The sequence below is a fragment of the Rana temporaria genome, chromosome 11 (genome assembly GCF_905171775.1).
Source record: "Rana temporaria chromosome 11, aRanTem1.1, whole genome shotgun sequence".
NCBI classification, from domain to species: Eukaryota; Metazoa; Chordata; class Amphibia; order Anura; family Ranidae; genus Rana; species Rana temporaria.
The window spans coordinates 75,874,759-75,889,713 of record NC_053499.1 but is presented as its reverse complement, the minus strand read 5'-3'; the positions used below and the strand labels follow the sequence as shown (position 1 = coordinate 75,889,713).

At 43.2% G+C, this 14,955-nt stretch overlaps 1 protein-coding gene across 3 annotated transcripts in view; it reads left to right on the top strand.

Moving 5' to 3' along the window:
• RPGRIP1L (RPGRIP1 like) overlaps nucleotides 1-14,955 on the top strand; it is a 361,700-nt gene that overhangs the window by 150,977 nt on the left and 195,768 nt on the right. The window lies entirely within an intron of this gene.

The following is a 14,955-nucleotide window of genomic DNA, read 5'->3' as shown; positions in this document are numbered from 1 at the left end:
GAAGGGTAATTTGTCTAACGAATTTGGCCTGTTTTTTTGGTAATTATTTCTTTGTCACTTCAGGGCGCTCCTTGACCTCCTTCCATCTAGCAGAGAATGCTGGAGCATTTAGAAGATGCTGATATTGTGTATTGATTCTTTACATTTTGCTGTCAAGCTAAATCATTTCGAGAGTGTATTGAGTAGGTAAAGTTTTCATCAATTCCAAACTGCAGTGGGTCAGTATCTTTTCCCAATAGGTTTTAAAGGTTGAAGAGGGACGTTTAATGGTAGAATTAAGTTCTTAAACCCAGAGGGCACGTATCTTCCCTAACATATTGTTTAAAATATTACCGTACGTGTGCCAATGTAAATGTGATTTGCATTTGAGGAGATTAAACATCCGATCAAGGAAAATTTCCCCATCTAATTTAATATTTTGGTCATGAAGCCTGTCCAGAGGCTGTACCTGGAACATCCATAATGGGTGGTTGCTTGAGTCACAAAAAGAAAATAAACTTAAGTAAGTTTAGATTGTAAGCTCTAATGAGCAGGGCCCTCTGATCCCTCCTGTATTGATTCGTATTGTGACTGTACTGTCTTCCCTGATGTAAAGCGCTGCGCAAACTGTTGGCACTATATAAATCATGTATAATAATAATAAGAGCCTCCTCCTATATCCAATTGCCCCTGCCCTATTGAACTTTGGTTTGGGGACCAAACAATTTCAATATCTCTATAACTGATACCTATTTTTATACTGTGTCCCACCAAGTAGCTCCACTATCACCAATTTTTTTCCTAGTATCCCTTTTGTATATATATACATACATATATATATATATATATATATATATATATATATATATATATATATATATATATATATATATATATATATATATATATATATATATATATATTTTTTTTTTAGAGCACTGTCATTTCTGTATTTGTTCTCTTTTGTCATAATTGATAATCTAGCAATAGTTGACTACCCACCTCTTTTGGCTTATTATTAGTTTTTAGGGTATTGCATTTTGAAGTTTTGGCTTGTGGACTTCCAATACTTTTGCCATTCATGGGTCCCTTGTATATATTTTGCCTAATTTTGTCATATAGGTTTAGGCGATCAATGAAAGTATTCTTGCCTTATGTTTTAGCACATCGTATATTGAATTTGGCTTCCTCCATGTACTGTTAAAATGTATTTTATCTGCTCTTATTTTGTCACATTATGCAACAATGCACTTCCATGGACATTCTGTGAATGCTGTAATAATTTTTTTGTTATTATGGTTTGTTTTTTAAGCAGTTGCTGGAAAGCTTAGTTAGATATCAAAACTGTATTTCTGTTCATCCAGTATGTTTATTACCGTGCAGTACAGTTACCTCTTACACGGTGGGAGACGTCATTATTCTGTCCTGTTCTGTACAGTGAATGGACTGATGAGTTCATTTTAATGCTCTCTCCTTCAATAAGCACGCCCCCTAATAGCACATGAGCACTGCAGAACACCTCATTGGTTCTCTGTCCAGCTCCTCCCTCTCTTAGTCAGGCCTCTGCTGTACAGGAACTACAAGAATCTGATACCAAGTCACGTTCGGACATTTAAATTATTTTGCTTTAAAAATACATATTGTACAGGATGCCGTGGCTGGAAGGACGTTATAGTTCCCCTCTGTTTGGACTGTGGTGCCTTTAAGGGAACAGAAAGGGTTAAACCACCTGTCTTAAGGAAGTGGTTTATAGCAAGACAGGAAGTTGCAGGTGAGAGTGAAGGAGTGTAGTAGAGACTATGCATGATAATGGTGGACAGGGACAAGTTGTAAAAGCTATGAAAAGCTGTGAAAGGACTTGGCAGTGTCCTGCCTGGAAGCCTGCTACCTGAGAACTTACCTGCAAGGATTAACTGTGATTGCAGTTCTGAGCTCTACGAGTCGGTGAGACTGATGTATTTATTTTGTTTTTGCTGCTGTGAAGCCATTTGTGTTTAATAAGCCTCAGTTTTGATTTAAAAGCCAGTGCCCTGCGATCAAGCTGGTCCCCCAAACTTTGCACTGGTGGAGAATGCGGGCAGGACAGAATAACAGGCATAAGAGAAAAAAAAAAAAAACGTTTTTTTTTTTTTTTTTTTGCATTGCATTGGACTTTATATTGAACTGACATTTAAAGGGACAGTACATTGGATGTATGTCCTGGGTTAAAGCTGCACAAACATTGAAAGTTGAAGCAATGGAGGAGCTAATTAAACAGCTGACCCTGGCTAACATGCAAGCGCAAACTTACCACAAAGAGGCGCTGGCTCTGCAGCAAGAAAATACTCGCCTGTTGGTGTCCCAGTTAGCAGCCCAGCAAGGGGTTATGCAGACTCAGGTGACTGCCTTAAAGGAAGCGGTGCAGCAGCTGTCTCAGGTTCAGGAGCAAGCGACTGTTGCCCCTGGCAACCAGGTGACTGTGAGGGATTGATGATGATTGATGATGTAGAGGCATTTCTTGCTACGTTTGAGAGGACAGCAGAGAGAGAAGGGTGGTCTCAGGACCAGTGGGCCGGCCTCATTGCTCCTTTTCTCACCGGAGATCTTCAAAAAGCCTACTTCGACCTGCCACCAGATGATGCTAAAGACTATCAAAAGCTAAAGGCAGAAATTCTGGCTTGTCTGGGGGTGACCACGGCCATTCCGGCCCAACGAGTACACCAATGGAAATATCGTCCAGATTGGCCACCCCGGTCTCAAATGCATGACCTGGTGCAACTAGTAAAAAAATGGCTGCAGCCGGAGGTGTTGGCCCCCAAATCGTGGAACGGGTCGTGCTGGACCGATACCGGAGGTCCCTGCCAGATGACCTTCAACGTTGGGTCAGTCATGGAGACCCCAAAACAGCAAACCTTCTTGTCGTGATGGTGGAACGATATACAGTGGTGGAGGACCTGCTCGGACCTACCAAGCGCATAGGGCCCAGTCTGCCACGGCCTGTTCGACCAACTGCTGCCCTTCGAAAGGATATTCCAAAGAGCCCTTGAACAAACACCCCAGAAGGCCAAGAGTCACTCCCGGTACCTCCTTAGCATTCTGTTCCTGTTCGGAGAGGAGGGGATGTACAATATTGGCGATGTCATTCCTGGGGTCATACCCGGGCACACTGCCCACTGCAAGAGGAGCTCATGGAATGCGGGGTTCTTCGGAAGGGGTATTTTTATGCCCATAAAGTGTGCACCACACACCTCGACCTGGTTGAGGAAAAGTTTGAGTGTGAAGTCCAAGTGAACCACCTCCCTGCCCGGGCTTTGTTGGACTCTGGAAGCATGGTAACCGTTGTTCATCCTAGAGTGATTGGGAAGATCGGTCCGGTAAGAAAAACTTTACGGGTGGTGTGAATTCACGGGGACACTAGAGAGTACCCTCTCATCACGGTGACTATCTCCTCAGCATGTGGCACGGGTACTCAAGAGGTGGGGGTGGTAAAGAACTTGGTACATGATGTTATAATAGGATGAGACTGTCCATTGTTTACAAAACTGTGGGAACAAGGAGAACTGTTCAGAGACTGGGGAGAAACTAGATCCCCTGTTCCTGCTGCTGAGAGGGATAACCCTGAACTGCCAAATGTTCTTAATGCTAATGATTGGGTTAATGGTGATAAAAGTAGTGTTGATACTATTGAAAATGTCAAGATATGTGGTCCTCAGACCTACCAAAACACTGAGGGGGGGGGGGGGACCTTCCCCACTTCAGGTAATGCTGGGGGAAGAGGATGAGGAAGTGGCCTCTCCCCCTGCCTTGCCGGATTTGGGTGTTCCCCAGGGGACATTTGGTACTGCTCAGATGCAGGACCCTACTTTGGCCCGTGTACAGGAACACGTTGTAGTAGTAAATGGGGTTCCCCAGAAGCCAGGTGCGAATGAGAGGTGGCCACACTTTGCAATATATAATGAATTGCTGTATCGGGTTACCAAGGAGAGAGAAAATGTGGTAGAGCAATTGTTGGTACCCCAACAATATAGACGAAAGGTTCTGGACCTGGCCCATGACGATGTGTTAGGGGGACACCTGGGAGTTGAGAAGACTGAGGCACGGATCACTGACCGGTTTTACTGGCCAGGTCTGAAAGCAGAGGTAAAGAGATACTGTACCTCTTGTCCCACCTGTCAGTTGACCGCTCCAGTGACTCATTTTCGGAGCCCTTTGGTCCCTCTGCCCATAATTGAGGTCCCGTTCGAGAGGATAGCCATGGATATAGTGGGTCCCTTGGTAAAGTCAGCTCAAGGTCACTCCTACATATTGGTGATTCTTGACTATGCCACCCGATATCCTGAGGCGCTACCCCTGCGGAATACCTCCTCAAAGGCCATTGCCCGGGAATTATTCCAGATGTTTACACGGACTGGTTTCCCCAAGGAAATACTCAGACCAGGGTACCCCGTTTATGTCGAGGGTTATGGCCGATGTGTGCAAGCTGTTCCGGATTAAACAGCTGCGCACATCGGTTTACCATCCCCAAACGGACGGGTTGGTGGAACACTTTAATAAGACCCTTAAGTCTATGCTCAAGAAAGTGGTACAAAGGGATGGGAAAGATTGGGACTGCCTGTTACCAGCTCTCATGTTTGCTATCCGGGAAGTGCCCCAGGCCTCCACTGGGTTTTCGCCCTTTGAGATGGTATAGGCGGAGACCTTTTTGACGTTGTTAAAGAGGAATGGGAAAGTGAACCTGTTCAGCATAAGAGTGTCCTGGAATATGTCTCCCAAATGCAGGAAAGGATCCAAACCGTGATGCCACTAGTCAAAGAGCATTTGCAAAAGGCCCAGGAGGCTCAACGACGGGTCTATAACAGGGCTGCTAAAATAAGGCACTTCCAAGTGGGGGATCGAGTAGCGGTGCTAATTCCCACTGTGGAAAGTAAATTCTTAGCCAGGTGGCAAGGACCCTTTTGAAGTTGTGGGAGAGGTCAATTATAGAGTCCACCAGCCAGGCAAGAGGAAACCGTATCCAATTTATCATGTCAACTTGTTAAAGCCCTGGACAGACAGGGAACCAGTGACCTCCCTGGCTAGTGCAAGACTTGAGCCTCAGGTTGGGGTGGAGAGTGTCCAAGTAGCAAATACTTTATCTAAAATCCAAAGTCAGCAGGCAAAGGAGTTCTTGCAGAGAAATAAAGAGACGTTTTCAGACTTGCCGGGGCTAACTAGTATCATAGAGCATGATATTATCACAGAACTTGGAGTCAAAGTTTTTGTCCGGCCCTACCGCATCCCAGAGGCTCAAAGGAAGGCTGTTTCAGAGGAAGTGAAGAAGATGCTAGACCTGGAGATCATTGAGGAATCGCAGAGTGAGTGGTCAAGCCCGATTGTGTTGGTACCAAAGCCCAACGGGACTCTGCGATTCTGCAATGATTTCCGGAAACTTGATGAGGTTTCACGGTTTGATGCCTACCCCATGCCCCGGGTAGATGAACTTATTGATAGACTAGGTCCAGCCAGGTATATCACAACATTAGACCTTACCAAGGGGTATTGGCAAATCCCATTAACTAAGGCTGCTAGAGAGAACTGATTTTTCTACCCCAGAGGGGTGTTTTCAGTACAAATGAATGCCTTTTGGACTGCAAACTGCTCCAGCCACATTCCAGCGAGCAATGGATAGAATTTTACGACCTCATCGGGAGTATGCCTCAGTGTACTTGGACGACATAGTCGTTTTTAGCAGAGACTGGGAATCACACTTGCCCAAAGTCCAGGCAGTACTGGACTCTCTCTGGAAGGAGGGATTTACAATAAACCCTGAAAAAATGTGCTTTGGGAATGGAGGAGGTGAAATACCTGGGCTATATCGTGGGTAGAGGGGTGGTGAAAGCTCAGGTCAGCAAGGTAGAGGCTGTAAAGAGTTGGCCCCGCCCCCTCACAAAAAAGCAGGTACGTGCATTTCTGGGCATGGTGGGATACTACAGGAGATTCGTACCCAACTTTGCCACATTGGCGGCTCCATTGACCAATCTGACCAAGGGTCGGAAGTCGGTCATGGTGGAGTGGAATGCAGACGCTGAAAAGGCTTCTTTGGAGCTCAAGTCAGCACTGTGCCAACACCCTGTCTTGATAGCGCCCAATTTTTCAGAATAGTTTGTTGTCCAAACTGATGCTTCCGATGTAGGATTGGGAGCTGTATTGTCACAGGTTGTTCATGGTGAGGAGCACCCAGTAGTCTTCCTCAGTAGAAAGTTGACACCAGCAGAGAACAACTACGCTATAATTGAAAGAGAGTGTCTGGCCATTAAGTGGGCTCTGGAGTCCCTCAGGTATTACCTCTTGGGGAGGAAGTTTAGGCTCATTTCTGATCATGCCCCTTTAACATGGATGAGGCAGGGTAAAGGGACTAATGCCAGGATTACATGTTGGTTCCTGGCGCTCCAGGAATTTAAGTTTGTAGTGGAGCATAGGCCCGAGAGACTGCATCAAAATGCAGATGCCCTCTCCCGAGTCCATTGTTTGAGCTCCACTGTTGCCTCCACCTCCTTGGCGTTGGGGCACATGGGGGGGGGATATGTACAGGACGCTGTGGCTGGGTCCTGGAAGGACGTTATATTTCCCCTCTGTTTGGACTGTGGTGCCTTTAAGGGAACGGAAAGGGTTAATGCACCTGTCTAAGGAAGTGGTTTAAAGCAAGACCGGAAGTTGCAGGTGAGAGTGAAGGAGTGTAGTAGAGACTATGCATGATAATGGTAGACCGGGACAAGCTATGAAAAGCTGTGAAAGGACTTGGCAGTGTCCTGCCTGGAAGCCTGCTACCTGAAAACTTACCTGCATGGACTGTTTAACTGTGATAGCAGTTCTGAGCTCTACGAGTCGGTGAGACTGATTATTTATTTTGTTTTTGCTGCTGTGAAGCCATTTGTGTTTAATAAACCTGTGTCCTGCGATCAAGCTGGTCCCCCGAACTTTACAATATATATTAATGAACAGATGCATTAATTTGTATCATTAATTTCTGCCTAGAGTTCAGCTTTAAAGGGGTTGTAAATGTACCATTATTGTTTCCTAAATAGTTTCTTGTCGTGCTCACCCCCTCCCTTGGACTACATGAGAGTCAGGATGCCCACTAACACACAGCTCCTTTCTCTATCTGCAACGTAGAGACCGTCCTGACTCTGACTAGTCCAAGGGAGGGGGCAAGCACAACTCCACACCAGGGAGAAAGCCTTGCATTACTGTGTGGAGTTACAGACAGAAGAACAGGAAGTGAGAATTTCTCAGAAGAAATAAGGACATTTAAAAGCAAAATGGAAGGATGAGGTAAGTGAAGGAGGACTGCACTAAGGTAAAGGAAGCTATTTAGGAAAAACAAATGTACCTTTACCACCCCTTTAATTTAATGTGTACTACAAATATACCTGATTTAAAGTAAAACAGTGTAAACAAAATGTAGAGGAACAATAATTATAAACAGATACTAGCACTGACCATTCTAGTTAGACTAATGCAAAAAATATATAAATATGCTTAAATCATGGGAAACCCTTCAAAGTATATAAACAAAAGCCAAGAAATATGGAAAACATCAAGCTGTTGCCCATAGCAACCAAATAGATTTAAACTTTTACTGGGAAAATTATATTTTCATACAACAGCCCTACTGTGACATACACTTGGTTTCATTTTTCCTTACTCTTCCTTCTTTCAATGTGGATATTTTTTTTATCATTTTGTGAGGTTTAGTAGCAGAACTTTTCTTAAGCTAGATATGGAAATTATGCCTATGAATACCACATCTATTTAATAATTTAGCCACTATTCATTTCAGTGAACTGTAACATAGGCTAAAATGAAATTGTAGAAAAAGAAGACATCTTTGTTCTAGAAGCTATGCCAAGCATTGTTTTTTTTTCTTTTTTTGCCAGTGGTTCACTCTATAATGTTTTATACCTAGATTCAAAGACGCTGCCGCAACTTTAAGGCAGCGTATCGTATTTATGCTACGCCGCCTTAAGTTACATAGGCAAGTACTGTATTCACAAAGTACTTGGCCTCCTAACTTATGGCAGCGTATCGTAAATGTGGCCGGCGTAAGCGTGCCTAATTCAAATTAGGCTGAGGGGGCGTGTTTTAAGGAATTCCTTAAATTAATACCCATACCATATGGTTAGGGGGTTAGCGTGATTAAATTTTTCTTGTTTTTTTCTGTACCAATTGTTTACATGTTAATTGCAGCTCCCAACTGAATAAGCTGCGACTTTGTTTTTCAGTTGTTCTTTTCCTTTTAGCACTTCTAGCGCAGTTTCTTAAATTTTTTTTCCACAATGAGTAAAGTGTTGTTTGTTCCAGCCTATCAATAATTAGCTGCAAGAAGTCGTGTATTGAAGTCCAAAAGAGTTCTCTGTCAATATGTGTTTTAAACCTCGTACACACGACTGGTTTTCCTGGCAGGAAAACTGGCAGGAGAGCTTTTGGCCGGGAATCCCAGCCTAGTGTATGCTCCCTAGAAGTTTTCCTGTCAGGAAAACAGATGGGAATCCGGTTCATTGTAGTCGATGACGCCACCGTGTTCTTGCCATTCAAAAGAACGGTGGGATTTTGTTTTTTTCCCGACGGGATTCTCGGTCGTGTGTACAGGGCTTTAGGGGCAGATTCACATACAATTGGACAGGCGCAGCGTATCAGAGATACGCTACGCCGCCGTATCTTACCTGGCATAAATTTGAATCCAGGAAGAATTTGCGCCGTAAGTTACAGGGGCGTATTGTTTTTCTGGCGGCGTATTTGAAATTGAGCGGGTTGGGGGCGGGTTTCATTTAAATGAAACGTGTCCCCGCGCCGAATGAAATGTGCATGCGTCGTTCCTAAATTTCCCGCCGTGCATTGCGCTAAATGACGTCGCAACAACGTAATTTTTTTAACTTAGACGTGACTTACGTCCATCCCTATTCACGGACGACTTACGCAAAAAAAAATTCAAATTTTGACGCGGGAACGACGGCCATACTTTAACATGGCAAGTCTATCTATACGCCACAAAATAGCAGCTTTAACTATTCGCCGGAAAAAGCCGACTACAGACGACGTAAGAGAATGCAACGACCGCGCGTACGTTCGTGGATCGTCGGAAAAAGCTCATTTGCATACCCGACACGGAAAACGACGCAAACTCCACCCAGCGGACGCCGAAGTATTGAATCTGCGATCCGAAGGCGTACGAAGCCGTACGCCTGTCGGATCTTACCCAGATGCCGTTGTATCTTGGTTTGAGGATTCAAACTAAAGATACGATGCGGGAAATTTGAAAATACGCCGGCGTATCAGTAGGTACGCCGGCGTACTTGCTCTGTGAATCTGCCTCCATGTGTCTTGATGTCAAATTTGGCCCATAGCTGTGGATCTGGTATATTATGGATACAGATGTATGCCTTTTTTCCATACTGCAGAAGTGGTTTCATGGGGGTGCTAACATAGGGAATGGAGTTGCTGAGCTCTGAATAGGATTCCAAAACTGCAGCTTCGAGAATCAGCGCTGGGTGATCAGATGGTTAGGCAAACCACCATTTTAACGTAACCAAAATGAATACCAAGTAATAAATTGTGAAGTTAGGAGGTATCAGGTGTTCTTTATTAAGATGTTGCTGCAAGGTAGCCTTTGTGAGTCTATGGGGGTTTTCCCAGCCCACAAAAAGTAAACAATAGCTTAATCAACTTTATAAAAAAAAAGATTTTGAGTATAGGGACATTGGTTTGTCCAAAAAAAAAAGAGAAACTTAAGCCTAGTATACAGGATGTGATTATCGGACGAATGATCGTCAATTTATTTCTTTGCATGCTTGCCTCCATATCGAAAACCAATAGGTTACTAAAATACAAAAATTCTCATACGACAGAATAAACATTTGGAAGTGATTTAATGTGTTTGTATTGTATTTTCGGAAGAAAACAGTACTGATTAAAACGAAAATCGTAAGATCTGGTATCGTCCAAGATTTTTTTTTGCGCTTGTCCCTTCTGAAAATTTCGGACAAAACTTGGTTACTAACGATCAGATTATTGTACTATCGCATCAAAAGCGGTATTTTTTGGATGATATTCTGATATTCTGATTGCATGTACAGGGCTTTAGGCAAAAATAATATTTTAAAGATGCTTGCATTCCGCTGGGCTTAGCGGCAGGTGGCAAAGCAGGGGCTGAAGTTATTCACAATATATTGAGATGTCGTCTTTCGCAGATTTGGGAATGACCATTATCACCACTTCTAACATTGAAGCAGGCAGCCTCCCATTGTTTAACCACCTTAGCCCGGAAGGATTTGCCCCCTTAATGACCAGGCTATTTTTTACGATACAGCACCGTGTTGCTTTAACTGAAAATTGTGCTGTTGAGAGCCAGGGTATGTAAAGAAGAAGAGGATAGGACATATATAGAAGCCTCGGAGATGCTTAGATTGACGAACAAAGAAGCAGAAGACATTGGCGGCCCAATCACCATTGAGGAATTTTTGGAGGCTTTGAAAACATTAAAACCTGGTAAAGCACCGGGTCCGGATGGATTCACCCTGTTAAACTACAAAACCTTTGCAGATAAATTGGCACCAAGGTTTGTGGAGGCTTTTAACTCGATACGAGAGTCAAATAATACCAGTAGAAACGTTGATGGCCCATTTAACAGTGATACACAAAGAGGGGAAAGATTTGGCTCAATGCTCAAGTTACCGCCCAATCTCGCTGTTAAATGTGGACCTAAAGATTCTCACAAAAATACTTTCGACCAGATTACCATATATACCCACTTTAATACATTCTGATCAGGTAGGGAGAATATGCAAAGAGTTATAAGTGCCATACATTACGCGCAATATCATAAAAAAAGTAATAGTATCCACAGACGCAGGAAAAAGCGTTCGATAGAGTTGACTGGTTATTCCTGAGGGCGACCATACGACACATAGGGTTGAAGAGGGGGATGCAGAACTGGGTCATGAGTCTATATTCCTCTCCAAAAGCTAGAATAAAGATAAACAAGGTACTTTCAGAACCCTTTTCTATTAAGAATAGAATACGTCAGGGATGTCCATTATCTACGATTATCTTTATTTTGACACTAGAGCCATTTCTAAGAACTATAAGGGCCAATTCAGACATTAGGGGCATCAGATTAAAGGGAAGGGAACATAAAGTGGCATCTTTTGTGAATGACCTGTTGTTTTTTATAACCCTCCCAGCTTTGTCTCTGCCGTCATTAATGACTGAAATGGATAAGTATGGGAGATTGTCCAATTTTAAGGTCAACTATAACAAATCGGAAGCAATGGGTATTGAGACGAGTATTACAACAGCAGCTATCAATTTTTTTTGCGTTTAGATGGACACACTCCCATATAGGCTACCTCGGGACAAAAATACCTAATGGACTAAATAGGATATTTGAATTGAATTGTGTGCCCATCGGTACAACAGATTAAATTAGATCTACAGAAATGGGATAAGGAGGTGTTTACGTGGTTTGGCAGAATCAACATAATCAAAATGAATGTAATGCCAAGATTGATATACCTATTACAGACCTTGCCTATTAAGATCCCGGCGGGATACCTGAGAGAGTTGAGAGCAAGATTGGCAAGGTTTATATGGGCCGGAAAACCTGCTAGAATTCGTAGAGATATCCTGACCTTACCAAAAGAAAAAGGTGGTGTAGGGCTGCCGGACCCAGAGGGGTATTATGAGGCAATACATTTAGCAAGAGTGTTGGATTGATGTGCACTGCAAAAAGAAAAACCATGAGTACACATGGAACAAGCAATATTGGAGGTAGCCCTGGAGGGGTTAATTTGGCTAAAAAACATGACTATACCGCAAGCAGCAAAGCAACATCCGACAGTAGGTACGACACTTAGTGTAGTTAAAAGGACACTTAAAAAAGTTAAGATATCAACCCTGCTGAACCCGATGACTCCTATCCTGGGCAACCCAGAGTTTGAAATGGGCCTAAAGAATAAAAGTTTTATGACTCTAAAATGACAGGGTAAAAATAGACTTATACATTTCACGGTAGACAATCAAGTAATGTCTAAAGAAGAGTTGGACTGTGAGTTTGGAGAAAGTTTAGACTTTTTCATGGAAAAATGCAGTTAAATGCATTTCTTAGATCAATTTCCATGCGAACAAGAGAAATAGCTACACCGTCTAAGTTGGAAAACTTATTTTTAAGGAGAGTCAGTGAGACATGCAATTTCGACATTGTATACCATGGTGATCGAGTTGAAGGCCCCACAGAACCTTGGTTTCATACAGACATGGGAGAGAGAGATGGGGGTCACTTTCTCAGAAGCACAAAAAAATAAGATATTTAGGTTTACACACAAGGTGTCATTAGCAACTAGGTACCAAGAACGAAGCTTTAAGATTCTGAGCAGGTGGTATAGAACTCCAGAAGTATTGAAGCGTATATATCCACAGATCTTGAATCTCTGTTGGCGGTGTCAAGAGACTGTTGGCACTATGATACACATTTTCACTTGGAGATTATCCAGCGGTCTTCCTGCTCTTTGATATCCCTCTGTTGGCGAAAAAATATAAAAAAAAAATTGCTGAGACATCTGCTGTCGACGGCAAAAGCATGCATTCCAGCTCTCTGGAAAAGTAATGTTTCTCCAAGCAAAGCACAATGGATGGCAAAAATATCATAAGTCCAATTAATGGAAAACCTTACTATGACTATGAAAGAGCAGGAAGACAAGTATCGGCAGATCTGGGCTCCCTACGTTGCATACAGGGAGCGGGCGGGGTGAGGAGAGGATAGAGGGCGGAGGGAGGAACCAACAGGAAGGGAAGATTTAAGGAAAGAAAGAGAGGGGAGGAGAAGGAGAGGAAGGGGGATTTTTTTTTTTTTTAACTATTCTAAGATTAAACCGACATTCTCGGTTTATTTCTTTCTTGGGGGGAGGGAAGTACGTAGTGGGTGGGTTAGAAGGATAGCCAAATCACAAGGATATAATTAAGGATAGAATTAAAATAATATAAGTTTAAACAGGGTATAGGAGAAATTAAATGTGGTTAAGAGTAAAATAAGCAGAATGTATGCATAAGATGTTTTTTTTGTAAAGATGTATTATGACTATCTTTGTGAAAAAAATATTAAAATAATGAACTGAAAAAAAATTAAAAATGTGCTGTTGTGTAACGCTGTACCCAAACAAACTTGACGCCCTTTGTTTTCCCCCACAAGAAAAAAATATTTTGGTGGCATTTGATCACCACTGTGGTTTTTATTGTTTGCACTATAAACAAAGAGCGACAATTTTGAAAAAATATATATATATTTTTTTTTACTTTTTGCTATTATACATATCCAAAAAAATATAAAAATAAGAATGTATTCATCGGTTTAGGCCGATATATATCCTTCTACATATTTTTGGTATATAAAAAAAAATTGCAATAGGCAAATATTGTTTGGTTTAGGCAAAACGTATCACATCTACAAACTTTGGGATGGATTTAGGGACTTTTATTTTCTATTGGTTTTACTAGTAATGACGGAGATCTGCGATTTTTAGCAGGCCTGTGACATTGCGGCAGACAAATCTGACCCCAAATGACACTTTTTGGGGACCAGTGACATTATTACATTGATCAGTTATAAAAATGCAGTGATCAATGTAAAAATTACACTGTCAAGGAATGGGTTAACACTAGGGGTTGATCAAGAGATTAACTGTGTTCCCTCAGTGTATGCTAACTGAAGGGGGGATGGGCTAACTGGAACATGACAGAGATCACTGTTCCCGATCACTGGGAACAGTAGATCTCTTCCATGTCTCCTGTCAGAATGGGGATCCACCTTGTTTACAAAGGCAGATCCCCATTCTGCCTCTGTACTAGGCGATCGTGGGTTGCCAGCGGGCATAGACTCTGCCCGACCCGCGGGCGTGCTGCCCTACAGCTACAGCAATTTGCACAGGAGAGCCGACATGCCCCCGCATAACGATGGAGGCTGGTCGGCAAGTGGTTAAAGTGATTAAGTCTTGTTTTTTTTGTTTTTTTTAAATAACAAACATGTTATACTTACCTTCTCTGTGAAGTGGTTTTGTAGCAGAGCAGCTCAGGTCGCTCTTCGGTGCTCTTGGCCCATTCCTCCTGTTGAGTGCCCTCACAGCAAGCAGCTTTCTATTGTGGCACCCAAGCCGAGCCACAGTTCCCTGTGTCCATGCGGACACTGAGCCACGGCCCGGCCCCGCACCCTTTGGCCCTTTCAGACTGGGGCGGGAGCCGCAGTGGCAGTATAACGCAGCTAAAAATAGCGGCGCTATACCGCCAGGATTTCCACGGGAATCAGCCGCTAGCGGTGCGGTATTAACCCCCGCTAGCGGCCGATAAAGGGTTAATACCGCCCGCAATGCGCCTCTATAGAGGCGCATTGCGGGCGGTATTGCCGCGGTTTCCCATTGTTTTCAATGGGAAGGAGCGGTATACATGCCACTCCTCTCACCGCTCCAAAGATGCTGCTGACAGGAGATTTTTTTGTCTCCCGCCAGCGCATCGCCTCAGTGTGAAAGCCCTCGGGCTTTCACATTGAGTCTGCAGTGAAGGAGTTTTTCAGGCAGGATAGCAGCGCTATTTTTAGCGCTGTACCGCCTAAAAAACTCCTCAATGTGAAAGGGGCCTTACTCTCCTCATTGGCTGAATGACTCTGATTGACAGCAGCGGGAGCCAATGGAGCCATGCTGCTGTCTCAGCCAATGAGGGGAGTCCTGAGACACTCCTAAAACATTGTTGGCTCCAGAGGGACCTCAGGTGAGTATTAGGGGGACTGAGGAGGGCTGCTGCACACAGAAGGTTTTTTTTTTTTTATATCTTAAAGCATAGAATGCATTAAGATAAAAAAAAATGTCTGCTTTTACAATCACTTTAAGGTAGCAGTAATGTTTTTTTTTAGAAAATAGGGTGCAGTTCCTCAACATAAGTTTTGAAAATCTCTACGGACACGTAATATATAATTAT